Source organism: Pongo pygmaeus, chromosome 17 (genome assembly GCF_028885625.2).
Source record: "Pongo pygmaeus isolate AG05252 chromosome 17, NHGRI_mPonPyg2-v2.0_pri, whole genome shotgun sequence".
Lineage (NCBI taxonomy): Eukaryota > Metazoa > Chordata > Mammalia > Primates > Hominidae > Pongo > Pongo pygmaeus.
The window spans coordinates 92,039,768-92,054,560 of record NC_072390.2 but is presented as its reverse complement, the minus strand read 5'-3'; the positions used below and the strand labels follow the sequence as shown (position 1 = coordinate 92,054,560).

Below are 14,793 nucleotides of genomic sequence, written 5' to 3'. Positions count from 1 at the left end.
CCCGGGTTCAAGCAGTTTCCTGCCTCAGCCTCCCAAGTAGCTGGGACTACAGGGCCCCGCCATCACACCCAGCTAATGTTTTTAGAGATGGGGTTTCGTCATGTTGGCTAGGCTGGTCTTGAACTCCTGACCTCAAGTTATCCTCCCGCCTCAGCCTCCCAAAGTGCTGAGATTACAGGCATGAGCCACTGCCCAGGCCCTTAAAATCCACTTTTCATTGCACATCACAATACAATTCAGAAATGGCTTGTTGTTGTTATGTAGAATAAGAGATGACACTTCAAAATGATGATGTTTAAAAATTTTCGCACAGTTCATGGGGCACCCACTTATTGAGCCTTTTATCTTTCCAATTTGCTTCAAATGCCAAACGACCATTGAATGGCCAACGCTGAGTTCTTCGGCAACTTCTCTGTAGCTGTAAGAGGATCAGCTTTGATGACTGCCCTCAATTGATCACTGTCAACTTCTGATGGCCGGCATCTATTGGCAAAACTTCTTGAACCACCACTGCACTGTGTGCCCTAGCAGTTTCTGGGCCAAATGCGTTGTTGATGTTGCCAGTTGTCTCTTCTGCATTTTGACCTCAAATAAGAAAATTGCTCAAATTTGCTTTTTGTCTAACATCATTTCCATAGTCTAAAATAAACATAAAATAAACAGCAAGTAATAAGTCATTAGCAAAAAACATAAAGCGAGAAATGCCCGTTAAAATGATGTATAACATCATATTTATTTAAGAACATATTCCAGTATCAAACAGCAAATTCCAACAATGCAAAAACCACAATTACTTTTGCATTCACCTAAAATTGGAACAACACAGAGAAGACTAGCATGGCCCCTAAAAAAAAATACATAAAAATAAACTGCAGAAAGGATTATTTTATTTAGTCTAATTTGTTTTGTTTGTTTGTTTAGACCTACATATTGGCCAGTTTTTTGTCCTTACTTTTTGTGTGTCTGACCTTCATCTGGCATCATCTTCCTTCTGCCTTATATACAGGTATATTTTTTACAAGTTTTCTTAGTGAGGATGTCTAGTGGCAAACACTCATTTTGTTTACCTGAAAATGTCTTTATCTTACCCTAATTTTTTTTTTTCTTTTTTTTTTCTGAGACTAGATCTCACTCTGTTGCCTAGGTTGGAGTGCAGTGGCGCAAGCATAGCCTGGTATCCTCCATCTCCTGGGCTCAAATTATCCTTCTGCCTCAGCCTCCCGAGTGGCTGGAACTACAGGCATGCACTGCCATGCCCAGCTAACATTTTAAAAATTTTATTAGAGACAAGGTCTCACTATGTTGCCCACGCTGGTCATGAACTCTTGAGCTCAAGCTCCCCAAAGTGCTGGGATTACAGGCATGAGCCACTGCACCCGTATTTTGTTCTAATTCTTTTTTTTTTTTTGAGATGGAGTTCCGCTCTCGTCGACCAGGCTGGAGTGCAATGGTGCGATCTCGGCTCACTGCAACCTCCATCTCCTGGGTTCAAGCACTTCTCCTGCCTCAACCTCCCAAGTAGCTGGGATTACAGGCACATACCACAATGCCCGGCTAATTTTTTTTGTATTTTTAGTAGAGATGGGGTTTCACCATGTTGGTCAGGCTGGTCTCAAACTCGTGACCTCAGGTGATCCGCTCACCTTGACCTCGCAAAGTGCTGGGATTACAGGCATGAGCCACCGCACCCGGCACTCTAAATATTAAAATATATATTTTTTTTCTATGTATGGTATTTTAGGTACACAATTATTTTCTTTGAGCTCGCTAACAATATTCCATTTTTAGCTCTGCCTCTGTTGTGGGTGATGAAAATAGATAATCTTTGTTCATTTGGACATCTCCATCGTCTTCAGTGCTGCCTTGGAGGCTTCTCTTAGTTGTTGGTGCTTGATAATTCATGATGGAGTGCCTAACTGTGGGTTCTTTTTATTTATTCCATTTACTTATTAGAAATTCTTAGGAATTATAATAATAATAATTATTATTATTATTATTATTTTGAGACAGAGTCTCACTCTGTTGCCCCAGACTGGAGAGCAATGGCGTGATCTTGGCTCACTGCAACCTCCACCTCCCAAGTTCAAGCGATTCTCCTGCCTCAACCTCCTGAGTAGCTGGGATTACAGGTGCCCACCACTATGCCCGGCTAATTTTTGTATTTTTAGTAGAGACGGGTTTTCACCATGTTGGTCAGGCTGGTCTCGAATTCCCAACCTCAGGTGATCCACCTGCTTCAGCCTCCCAAAGAGCTGGAATTACAGGCGTGAGCCACCACGCCTGGCCTCTCAGGAATCATTTCTGAGGAAACATTCTTAGAAATATTTCTACAAATATAATCTTAGCCTTATTCTTTCTCTTTCCTCTGAAATTCCAACACCCATATGATAGGCCTTGTCATTGTATTCTCCAAGTTTCTTAACTTTTTTTTTTCATATTTTCTATCTTTTTTTCTCTCTATACTGCATTCTGGGTAATTTTATTAGATTTATTTTGTAATTCACTAATTTTATCTTCTACTATGTCTTCCGTTAAACCTCTCCATTTGCTCTGATAATTTAATTATTTTTTGTCTTTGTAATTTGGTCCTTTTTCAAATGTGCTTGGTCAATATTTTTCGATTTTTTAATTCTAAAATAAACATACACAAAAAGTTGAAATAATAGTATAATTAACTCTTATTTATCAGTTGTTAATATTTTTGCTATATTTGTTGTATCTATTTTTCTATAGATTATTTTGCTAAAAGATTCGAAATAAGTTGCAGACATGACATTTGACTCCTAAGTACTTCAGTGGAAACGAATCTTCTAAGAATACTGGCATTTTCTTACAAATCCAGAATTCCATCATTATGCCTAAGTATAATGCCTAAGTGATATTCTGCAATTTGCGATGTTCAGATATTGTCCATATTTTGCAAAATACATCACTAAATAATCTCCTAACATCATTTAATACCTAGTCCACATTCACATTTGCTTGATTGAGCCTAAAATGTCTTATTTTTCCAAGGATTTAATAAGGGTTCATGTCTTAATTTTTGTTATGCCTCATTTTAATAGCTTTTATGAGATACAATTGACCTATGTTAAACTGCACATATTAAAGGGTACAGTTTGATAGGTTTTGACACGTGTGTAGATGTGAAACCTTCATTACAACCAATGCATGAACATATCCCGTCACTCCTAAATGTCTTCTTGTTCTTCTTTGTACTCTTTCTACTCCCTGCTCCCTAATTCCCAGGCAATTACTGATCTTTTTTCAGTCACTACAGATTAGATTTAATTTTCTAGCATTTTTAGTAAATGGAATTATACACTAAATCTTCTTTTCTTTCTGGCTTCTTTTGCCTTGAATAGTTACCTTTAGATTTATCCATGTTGTTGCATGAATCAATACCTCGTTCCTTTTAACTGCAGATAGGGTGAAATTCATACTTCATTAAGATTGAGTTATCCAACCTATCAACACAGTATATCTCTCCATCTATTCAAGTTTCCTTTAATTTCTCCCAGTGATATTCTGCAATTTGCAATGTTCAGATATTGTCCATATTTTACAAAATACATCACTAAATGTTTCATATTTTTGATATATTAAAATATATTGTTTATGTAGTTTCAAATTTATTGTTCAGTTGTTTTTTAAAGATTGGCTCTGTATCCTGTAAGCTTACGAAACTCGTTTATAAATTGTTGTAGCTTTTTTGTTGATTCCAAAAGGATTTTTCAACTAAAGAAATGTGTTTTCTGGCCAGGTGTGGTGGCTCACACCTGTAATCCCAGCACTTTGGAAGGCTGATGTGAGTGGATCACCTGAGATCAGGAGATCAAGAGCAGCCTGACCAATATGGTGAAACCGCGTCTCTATTAAAAATACAAAATTAGCCAGGTGTGGTGGTGGGTGCTTGTAATCCCAGCTACTTGGGAGGCTGAGGCAGGAGAATTGCTTGAACCTGGGAGGCAGAAGTTGCAGTGAGCCAAGATCACGCGCCACTACACCCCAGCCTGGGCAACAACAGTGAGACTCCATCTCAAAAAAAAAAAGAAAGAAAAGAATGAAATGTGTTTTCTGCAAATAAAGAGTTTTACTTTTTCCCCAAAACTGAAGCCTTTAATTTCTTTGTCTTGCTTTATTGCACTGGCTATAACCTCTAGTATAATGACAGATAGAAATGGTAACAGGAAATATTTGTTTTGCTTTCCTGCTATTAGAAAGAAAAATGAGTCTTTGACCATTAATTATTATACTAGCTGTAGTTTTTTTTATAGAAGCCCTTTATCCTATTGAAGACATGCCCTTCCTTTCCTAGTTTGTGAGTGTTTCTATCATGCATGAATGCTGGATTTGCTAAAATTGTGTTAAGAAGTTTTGCATTTATATTCATGAGGGCTCTCAGCCTGTTCTTTTGTTGTTGTCTTTCTTGGAACATGTTTTTTGGGTCTTTGTATCAGGGTAACACTGGTCTCTGAATTGGGAAGTATTTCTCTCTCTTGACTCTTACTGAACACACACTTTTCAAGTCATAGAAATGATGTTTCAGCTTTTGAATTTGTTGCTGTTCTTGCCTTTTGTTCTCAGCTGCCAAGGATGAAACACCAGCAGATATGGTGCAAGCTATGCAAGGGTAATGAAGAAGGAAAAAGGTTTGGCATCGATCATTTGCTACCAGACACTGTTACAGGTTGTTGTTGTTGTTTATTGAGACAGAGTCTCATTCTATTGCCCAGGCTGGAGTGCAGTAGCATGGTCTCAGTTCACTGCAACCTCTGCCTCCCGGGCTCAAGCGAGTCTCCTGCCTCAGCTTCCCAAGTAGCTGGGACTACAGGCATGCACCACCACGCCTGGCTAATTTTTGTATTTTTAGTAGAGATGGGGTTTCATCATGTTGGCCAGGTTGGTCTTGAACTCCTGACCTCAAGCAATCTGCATGCCTTGGTCTCCCAAAGTGCTGGGATTACAGGCGTGAGCCACCACGCCCGGCCTGTTGCATATTTACTCTCCTTTCATTGTCTCACAATTTCCTGAAGAGTGTACGATGACTCCCATTTTACAAGTTTGTTAAGAGAGGTTAAATATTCGCCTAAAATGACACAGTAAGTCTTGGAGTTGGGATGGAAAAGCAGCCTCAAGGCCTCTAGAGGCCTTGCACTCTTTCTTACACCAGGTAAGCAGAGTGAAGAATATACCTAGTAGTTCAGGAAACTGTGATCTAGAAATTTAACTTGAGTTCACTCCAGAGTTGTTTAATTTCACAGATTCCAAATTAAACTAAATCCTGACACTGGCCTGAAGTTTGCTAAATCAAGTTTAGCCTAAAGCTGCCTCCTAACATATTTTAAGTTCAGCCTAAAGATTTCTCTGTACGTCTTGTGGACTATATAGCATGTGGAGGTGTAAACAGATCATAGCCTACACCTATTTTGGCCAATCAAATGTATCCAACTGTTTGAACTGTGTTTTTTTGTTTTGTTTTGTTTTGTTTGTATTTTGACGGAGTTTCACTCTTGTTGCCCAGGCTGGAGTGCAATGACATGATCTCGGCTCACCACAACCTCTGCCTCCTGGGTTCAAGCGATTATCCTGCCTCAGCCTCCCAAGTAGCTGGGATTACAGGTGTGCGCCACCACACCCGGCTAATTTTGTATTTTTAATAGAGATGGGATTTCTCCATGTTGGTGAGGCTGGCCTGGAACTCCCAACCTCAGGTGATCCACCCACCTCAGCCTCCCAAAGTGCTGGGAATACAGGTGTGAGCCACCTCGCCCAGCCTGAATTGTGTTTAAAGAAGGCAAATGCTGAGTTGTAACCAATCTGGCTGTTTCTGTACCTCACTTCCATTTTCTGTACATCTCTTTCCTTTTTCCGTCCATAAATCTTCCACCATGTGGACGTGCTGGAGTCTCTGCGAACCTGTTGTGACTCCATGGGCTGCCTGATTGGCAAATTGTTCATTGCTCAATTAAACTCCTTTAAATTTAATTTGGCTGAAGTTTTTCCTTTATCAAGTTGAAACTGTCTGGAGTAGTTCCAGGGATAAACTAACTTAGTTTAGCAACCTAAGCAAATAGAAATAATATGATAGTGAAAATAATACTAATAACAACTTATAACAAGTAGCTAAATCAAATGGTTGCTAAATCCAATCTGAAATTTGTAGCGATACCAGGCAACCTCATCTCATGACTTTCTAGGAAGCACTTGGCAGCCCAAGAAAGTGGACACAGTTCCACATGACAAGGATCATTGAAGGGATCATGTGAGGACCAGCAAGGAACTGATGGGGGCTGGGAGTGAAGGGCTGGGGGGAAGGTAGGTTGCTAACAAGAGCATGATTTCAAAAAGCATAGTCAGCTGCTCTGAAATAAAGAACAGTGTTACTCAATTGTAACCTCCCAGTGGGTTCACCTTGCCTGCTGCTTAGACAGAGTCAATTTATCAAGACAGGGGAATTGCAATAGAGACAGAGTAATTCACGCAGAGCCAGCTGGGCAGGAGACTAGAGTTTCATTATTACACACATCAGTTTCCCGAGCGCATTCGGGGAGCAGAATTTTTGAGGACAACTCGGTGGGTGGGGGGAAGTCAGTGAGCCGGCAGTGCTGATTGGTTAGAGATGAAATTAAAGGGAGACAGAGCTGTCTTCTTGCACTGAGTCAGTTCCTGGGTGGGGTACCACAAGATCACATGAGCCAGTTTATCAATCTGGGTGGTGCCAGCTTGAGTGCAGGGTCTGCAAACTATCTCAAGCACCGATCTTAGGAGCAGCTTAGGGAGGGTCAGAATCTTGTAGCCTCTAGCTGCATGACTCCTAAACTATAATTTTTTCTTTCTTTCCTTCCTTCCTTTCCCTCCCTCCCTCCTTTCCCTCCCTCCCTCCTTCCGCATGACTCCTAAACTATAATTTCCCCTCCTCTCCCCTCCCCTTCCTTCCCTTCCTTTCCCTTCTCTTCTCTTTTCTTTCGACAGTTTTGCTCTTGTCGCCCAGGCTACAGGGCAATGGCGCCATCTCCACTCACTGCAACCTCCGCCTCCCAAGTTCAAGCAATTCTCCTGCCTCAGCCTCCCAAGTAGCTGGGATTATAGGCGCACCCACCACCACGCCTGGCTAATTTTTGGATTTTTAGTAGAGACGGGGTTTCACCACGTTAGCCAGGCTGGTCTCAAACTCCTGCCTCAACCTCCCAAAGTGCTGGGATTACAGGTGTGAGCCACCACGCCCAGCTGTTTAATCTCTTTTTAATAAAATATTTCATTGTTATCATTTGATTCTCATAGCACCATTTGAAGTATACGAGCGGTGTTAGTCCAATTTTAACACACTTGCTCAATTCGTGGAAAATGAACAGCAGAGCTGTTCTCCAGAGATGTTCAGATCCGCAGCCCAGTGCTTTTTTCCATATGATCTTTACCCACAACAGCTCCGACTCCAATTTTTTGAGTTTATACCTGGATCCTACACCACCCTTCTCCAGCCCTTTGGTCTTTGACATTGTTTCTTTATTCATCTGCACCAAGGACTGAGGCAGAAGTAACAATCTGTTTCAACAACGTCTACGTTCAGAACATACTAGAAGATACAGCACACTTCTTACACGGATCAGCAATTCAGCAATGTTCTCCTTTCATTTCATTGCTTAGAGCATATGTTGGTGGGAAGCTTGTTTGGTCATAAAAAGAACTGCCGAGCACAGGTACGCTATGGCCCTGCAGGTTCCTGGGGAGAGGCAACACATCTTCTTTGGAGAGGACAGATAAATATGTCCCCTCTGACACAACTACACAGACCCCTTTCCAAGCTCTGCAGCCATCCTCCCCACCTAATGAAATAAAATGTAGATTTCTGTTGTTTAATTGCACTTGATAAATCTTTTTTTTCTTTCAACCACTTTGAATAAACATATATTGTCAATAAATCTTTCGAGTTTCCATTTCTATAAAACATTCTGGGACAGTGTACAGTACAAACTTCAGTGACATAAACTACCTTTTGGAAGTATGATCTATGTGTGTATTTCCACTTAAATAAGTAAGAACAAGTAATGTGTTCTATCATTCCATGGAAGTGTTACCCTGTAGCAATTTTCCAGGCCTCCTAGCCTTCAGCCTTGACTAATGACTTCAGTTCATTCTTCCAGAAAATTAAAGAGGCTGTTGTCATTCTGTGGTGGATACAAAGTTAGATAATTTTTCCCCCGAAAACAGAAAACACAAAAACATTCTTATATTTGGAGGCAGGAAAACCTCATCTGTTCAATTCCTCCCAGAAAATGAGAAGTTTAATGCAAGCTGAGCCTTCCTACCAGCCAATTAACTTCACCTGCCCCAGGGGACAGGAAGAAGCAGCATGGACTATTTCTCTTCCACACACCCACTCCTCCTGATCACTTTACTTTCATTATGTATTTACTTTAGAGACAGGATCTCACTCTGTTGCCCAGGCTGCAGTGCAGTGATGTGACCATAGCTCACTGCAGCCTTTAACTTTAGGGCTCAAGCGATCTTCCCACCTCAGCCTCCCAAGCGTGGGGAGTACATGCATAAGCCACCAGACCAGCCACCCATGCTTACTTTTTTTTTTTTTTTTTTTGAGACGGAGTCTCGCTCTGTCACCCAGGCTGGAGTGCGGTGGCACGATCTCGGCTCACTGCAAGCTCCACCTCCTGGGTTCACGCCATCATTCTCCTGCCTCAGCCTCCCGAGTAGCTGGGACTACAGGTGCCCGCCACCACGCCCGGCTAATTTTTTGTATTTTTAGTAGAGACGGGGTTTCACCATGTTAGCCAGAATGGTCTCGATCTCCTGACCTCGTGATCCGCCCGCCTCGGCCTCCCAAAGTGCTGGGATTACAGGCATGAGCCACGGCGCCTGGCCCCATGCTTACTTTAAATTGCAGGAAGCAACAACGTTCTACAGCCAATGTTTTAGGGAGTGACGGTTGCTCTGTGAAGCTTAAAAATTCCAACATATTTTCTTCTGTAGATTCCTGAAAGACGCTCAGAGCCTTTCACTTCACAGAAAAATACAGGTGTCAAGCCGTGTGACCCCAGGAAAAACCACCTGACCTTTCTAGGTCTCAAATTGTAAAATGAGAAAGTTGAATTAGCTGCTCTCTGAGGTCGTCACAAAGTTTAATATTCTATGACTTTTCTAGGATTGAACCATAAAACATCAAGCATTTTTTTTTTTTTTTTTTTTAGAAAATCTGTTGGATGATGGTTAGAAGTCAATGGCCCTGGAGGCCATCCATTTCTAGGGTTCAGAGTGTTCCTGTCTGCTCGTTTGATCACAGCTGTGAGAGCACACTTGGCTATAATAAAAATAAAAATGTACTAATGATTCACGAGTAAACTTACGGCCATCTTTCTTTATGTGGATCACTGATAGCACGGAACTGTCCCTCTCCGGGGAGATAGGGTACACAGAGGGCAGCCACCTCAAAAGAGAAGATAGCCCTCTCCAAGCCGCTTCAATCCTCAACTCAGCCAACCTCAACTTGGGCCAGTCTTCATCTGGAGTCCAAGGTACACGGGAAAAGAGGTGCTGTTCCTCCCCGACCATCCCAGCCTTCTCCTCCTGTCCCCGCTGATCTCAGCCCCACCGGCCAGCACGCATGCTGAGTGTAGCTCTCCCCCACCATCCCAACCTTCTCTTCCTGTCCCCCCCACCTCAGCCCTCCTACCAGCAAGCATGCTGAGTGTGCTCTCCCCCACCATCCCAACCTTCTCTTCCTGTCCCCCCATCTCAGCCCCTCCTACCAGCACGCATGCTGAGTGTCGCTCTCCCCTCACCATCCCAACCTTCTCTTCCTGTCCCCTGACCTCAGCCCCTCCTACCAGCACGCATGCTGAGTGTGCTCTCCTCGCCCACCCCCAGGACTGCTTGCCCCATCATCAAGCCTCCCGTGGCACCTTCAGCTTCAAAACCTTATCAGGGGCATCCTCAATTCTCTCTAGCAGACCCAGGTCTCAGCTCACACTTGCACCTGCCGTGGGCTCCGTCACAGACGCGTCTGCCCACCGCGGAGCCCTCCGGACTTCTTGGCAGCTGCTCATGCTGCTTTGCCCCGGGTTTCCATGCAGCTGTGCCACGCCTGGGTTCTGTGCCTCGCACCCTGGGTGTTCCTCTGAAGCTCACCCTCTGAGCGTCCTCTCCTCAAGCTCCTGTGCTGTCCTTCCCATTCCCTGCGGGTGGGTGCTCCTCAAGCTTCCTGCCAGCCCAGGCCCCCCACTGCTCCTCTTGGGTGCACTTCTGGGAGCGCTTCTGTGGCTCCCCAAGTGCACTTCCAGTCCGGAGCCCTCCAGTGCACCCTGGACCTACATTTCCAAATACCTGGGGGTCCACACATCGAAGTCCTACCACCACACCACAGTCATCCTGTCACACCCAAACTCCCTGCTCCATCCAATCTGCCTCTCTTCTAGCAACCATCTCGCTTCCCTGGCTGGCACTCCTTGATTCCCTGGCGAATCTGTCTGATCAGTCAGCTGGCGCGGACCATTGTTGTGGGAAACTGAGGACTAGAGAGACTGACATGGAGAACAGGAGGATTGCTTATTTCAGATGCTCACTGGATTAGTGGATTCATATCCAAAAAGCTGAGCATTGAACAAAGACTGAGCGGGGTTTTTATAAGCAAACTTACAGAAGCAAACAAAAGCAGTTAATCACATGATAGGTCACATAATCTATAGCAAAATATCACTTAACTTGTGGCCTTGCATAGCTTGTAGCTTGTAACTGCACTGAAAGAAAAACAAGAACTGGCTAAATTATAGACATTTGTAAAACATAGTTATGCTTAAGAAGCCAGGGAAAGGAGTAAGAGTAAAGGAATTTGTCTTTTTGCCTTTTTTTTCCTTCAACTTAGCCCTGGAAGGCGGGGCAGAGGGGGTTGTCTGGAGCCCATTCCTTTGGCCTTGGTTTTTTAAACAGCATTATCCTGTAACTGTCTTTGAAGTGAGCTTGCTAGGCAGAAGAAAACGTGGTCTTTTCTTTTTAACCCTTGCCTTGCCTGTTACTTTTCTTGGAGTGAATAAATGCATATTTATTTTTAAATTTCTGCCTCACCACGACATCATTGGCATAGTGGCCAGGCTCGGCTCACCACCTCTTCCTGTCCGGTCCTGCTGCCAGAGCCTGGTGTGACACCTGCATCCTCTTGACCCCCGGCTTTTGTCACCTCGCAAACCTCTGCTTCCAGGCTCTCCTCTCACAGTCCTTCTGCTCTCCTGCCATCGGAGTCCCAGCTCTCACATTTAAGCCTGACCTTTTCGCTCCTAAGCTAAAATATTATGATGGCTTGCCAATTCCTGCACTAAGGATTTAAACATAGAACATGCGATACTTAAGATGTGCAAAATGGTAGAAGTCTTGCTATGGACACCTGCATGCCCATCAGCACCTCCATGACACGAGGCTGGAGGCCTGTGTCCTCACAGCTGCTGTGGTGCCTAACTCCAGGGCCCCCGCCCAGTCCTGCTTGCTATGCCCAAGAGTTGTGCTGTGAAACGAGGCCTGCCTATCACTCTCCCCTCTTTTCTTCCTCCCTCGGGGAAGTGACCCAGAGAGAGAGAGAGCTAGGAGTTTATCATTACCAGCCGTTTCTTTATCCTTTGCTGCCTCTTATCTCTAAGCTACATATAGCATTGTTTTGCCTGCTTTATATAAGTGATAGCATGTTGTACATGTCTTTATGCATCATTTTTTACTTTCAATTTCTCTTTCTTTCTTTTCTCCTTTTTTTCCTTTCTTTGTTTCTTTCTTTCTCCCTTTCTTTCTCTCTTTCTTCCTTCCTTTTCTTTTCTTTTTTCTCTTCTTTTTTGAGACAGAGTCTCACTCTGTCACCCAGGCTAGAGTGCAGTGGCATCATCTCGGCTCACTGCAATCTCTCCCTCCTGGATTCAAGCAATTCTCCTGACCTCAGGTGAGCTGCCCGCGTTGCCCTCCTGAAGTGCTAGGATTACAGGCATGAGCCATCACGCCCAGCCTCAATTTATTTGTAATAGAGATAGGGTCTCACTCTGTTGCTCAGGCTGGAGTGCAGTGGTGCAATCACCACTCACTGCAGCCTCCATCTCCCAGGCTCAAGGGATCCTCGCCCATCAGAGTCCTGAGTAGCTAGTACCACAGGTGTGCCCTGCCATGGCTGGCTAATTCACTTTCAATTTTGTTCATTTTCACTGCTATGTTGAATTCCATTGTATACTATACAATAATCTATTCTCCTGTAGATGAAATTTAGGCAATTTCTAATATTAAAAAAATTATAAATAATATTACTTTAGTTCATGCCACTGCACTTCGGCCTGGGCAACAGAGCAAGACCCTGTCTCAAAAAAATCACTTTAAACATTCTTGTGTATGTCTCTGTGTATGTAAATGTCCTGGAATGTAAGAATGGACATTCTAGGGTTTTAAGTCATTTTCAACATGATTGAAATACTTTACTTTCTTGCCAGCAGTACCTGAAAATTCCTGCTGTGCATCTTCATCTTCATTTGGTGTGATTAGACTTCCCAATATTTACTAAACTCTGGGATTTTCAGTTTTGGGAATTTCTAAGCAGGTTAAACTTCTCTTCATTTTACTTTCCTCCTCACTGATCTGCCTTTTTATTTTTCTCTATTTTAAAAATAAGGTGTATATATTTTAATCCAGCTATTATAATGATATATTCTAGATACTAGTATTCTATCAGATAAATGTGTTATAAAGATCTTCGCCATTCTGTGGCCTAATTTAGCTTATTTTGTCACTTAATAAATTCAAGTTTTGAGTGTAGTGTAATTTTTTTTTTTTATGGAGCCTGGCTCTTGCTCAGGCTGGAGTGCAGTGGCGCAATTTCGGTTCACTGCAACCTCCCCCTCCCGGGTTCAAGCAATTCTCCTGCCTCTCAGCCTCCCTAGTAGCTGAGACTACAGGCACCTGCCAGCACGCCCGGCTAATTTTTGTGTTTTTAGTAGAGATGGGGTTTCACCGTGCTGGGCAGGCTGGTCTCAACCTCCCACCTCTGGTGATCCACTTGCCCCAGCCTCCCAAAATGCTAACATTACAGGCGTGAGCCACCTCGCCCGGCCTAATGTAATCTATTGTATCAACCTTTTTCTCATCTCCGTGAAGGGCGGGAGAGCCTGGGGTGTCTAAACTGCACATTGACGGATCCCATGAGGAAGGCCCGTGGGGAGCATGTGGAGCGCGAACCACCAGTGCAGCTGGGGAGGGAACGCGGGGCGCTGCCGGGGCAAGTCCGGGCGCTGAGAGGCAGGTCCCGGCACGGAGGGGCACGCGGGTGGCCGGGTTCCCAGGTGAGAGGTGACAGCGTGCTGGCAGCCCTTGCAGCCCTCCCTCGCTCTCAGCGCCTCCTCTGCCTGGGCTCCCACTTTGGCGGCACTTGGGGAGCCCTTCAGCCCACCGCTGCACTGTGGGAGCCCCTTCCTGGGCTGGCCGAGGCCACAGCCGGCTCTCTCAGCTTGCGGGGAGGTGTGGAGGGAGAGGTGCGGGCAGGAACTGAGGCTGCCAAGGGTGCTTGTGGGCCAGTGCGAGTTCCGGGTGTGCGAGGGCTCGGTGGGCCCCACACTCGGAGGGGCCGACCCACCCCGCCGGCCCGCGCAGTGAGGGGTATAGTACCTGGGCCAGCAGCTGCTGTGCTCGACTTCTCTCCGGGCCTTAGCTGCCTCCCTGCAGGGCAGGGCTGGGTACCTGCAGCCCACCATGCCTGAGCCTCCCCCTCCCCACCGTGGGCTCCTGTGCGGCCAGAGCTTCCCCTACGAGTGCCACCCCCTGCTCCAAGGTGCCCAGTCCCATCATCCACCCAAAGGCTGAGGAGTGTGGGCGCACCACGCTAGACTGGCAAGCAACTCCACCTGTGGCCCCAGTGCCGGATCCACTGGGTGAAGCCAGCTGGGCTCCTGAGTCTGGTGGGGACCTGGGGAACCTTTATGTCTAGCTAAGGGATTGTAAATACACCAGTCGGCACTCTGTATCTAGCTCAAGGTTTGTAAACACACCAATCAGCACCCTGTGTCTAGCTCAGGGTTTGTGAATGCACCAGTCGACACTCTGCATCTAGCTACTCTAGTGGGGATTTGGAGAACCTTTGTCCACGCTGTGTATCTAGCTAATCTAGTGGGGACGTGGAGAACTTTTGTGTCTAGCTCAGGGATTGTAAACACACCAATCAGCACCCTGTCAAAACGGACCAATCAGCTCTCTGTAAAACAGAACAATCGGCTCTCTGTAAAATGGACCAATCAGCAGAATGTGGGTGGGGTCAGATAAGGGAATAAAAGCAGGCTGCCTGAGCCAGTAGTAGCAACCTTTTCTGGTTCCCTTCCAAATTATAGAAGCTTTGTTCTTTTGCTGTTTGCAATAAATGTTGCTGTTGCTCAGTCTTTGGGTCAGTAATGACTTTATAAGCTATAACACTCACTGCAAAGGTTTGCAGCCTGAAGCCAGCGAGACCGCGAACACACTGGGAAGAATGAACAATTCCAAACGCACCACCTTAAGAGCTGTAACACTTATTGCGAAGGTCTGCAGCTTCACTCCTGAGCCAGCGAGACCACGAACCCACCAGAAGGAAGAAGCTCCCAACACATGCGAACATCAGAAGGAACAACTCTGGACATGCTGCCTTTGCCTTTAAGAGCTGTAACACTCACCGCAGGGGTCCGTGGCTCCGTTCTTGAAGTCAGTGAGACCAAGAACCCACCAATTCTGGACACACAGGCAGCTGTAGGGAGGGCGCGCCTTCCCCAACGCGGAAGAAGCCGCGGGTGCAAGTCC

The 14,793-nt window shown here is 45.0% G+C and overlaps 1 non-coding gene across 1 annotated transcript; it reads left to right on the top strand.

Annotated features, from left to right (window-relative positions):
* The first annotated feature begins 785 nt into the window (after positions 1-785).
* LOC129019187 (U6 spliceosomal RNA) lies at positions 786-889 on the top strand. The gene has a single exon (XR_008495534.1). It is a non-coding gene; the product is annotated as a U6 spliceosomal RNA (small nuclear RNA).
* The last annotated feature ends 13,904 nt before the right edge of the window (positions 890-14,793 follow it).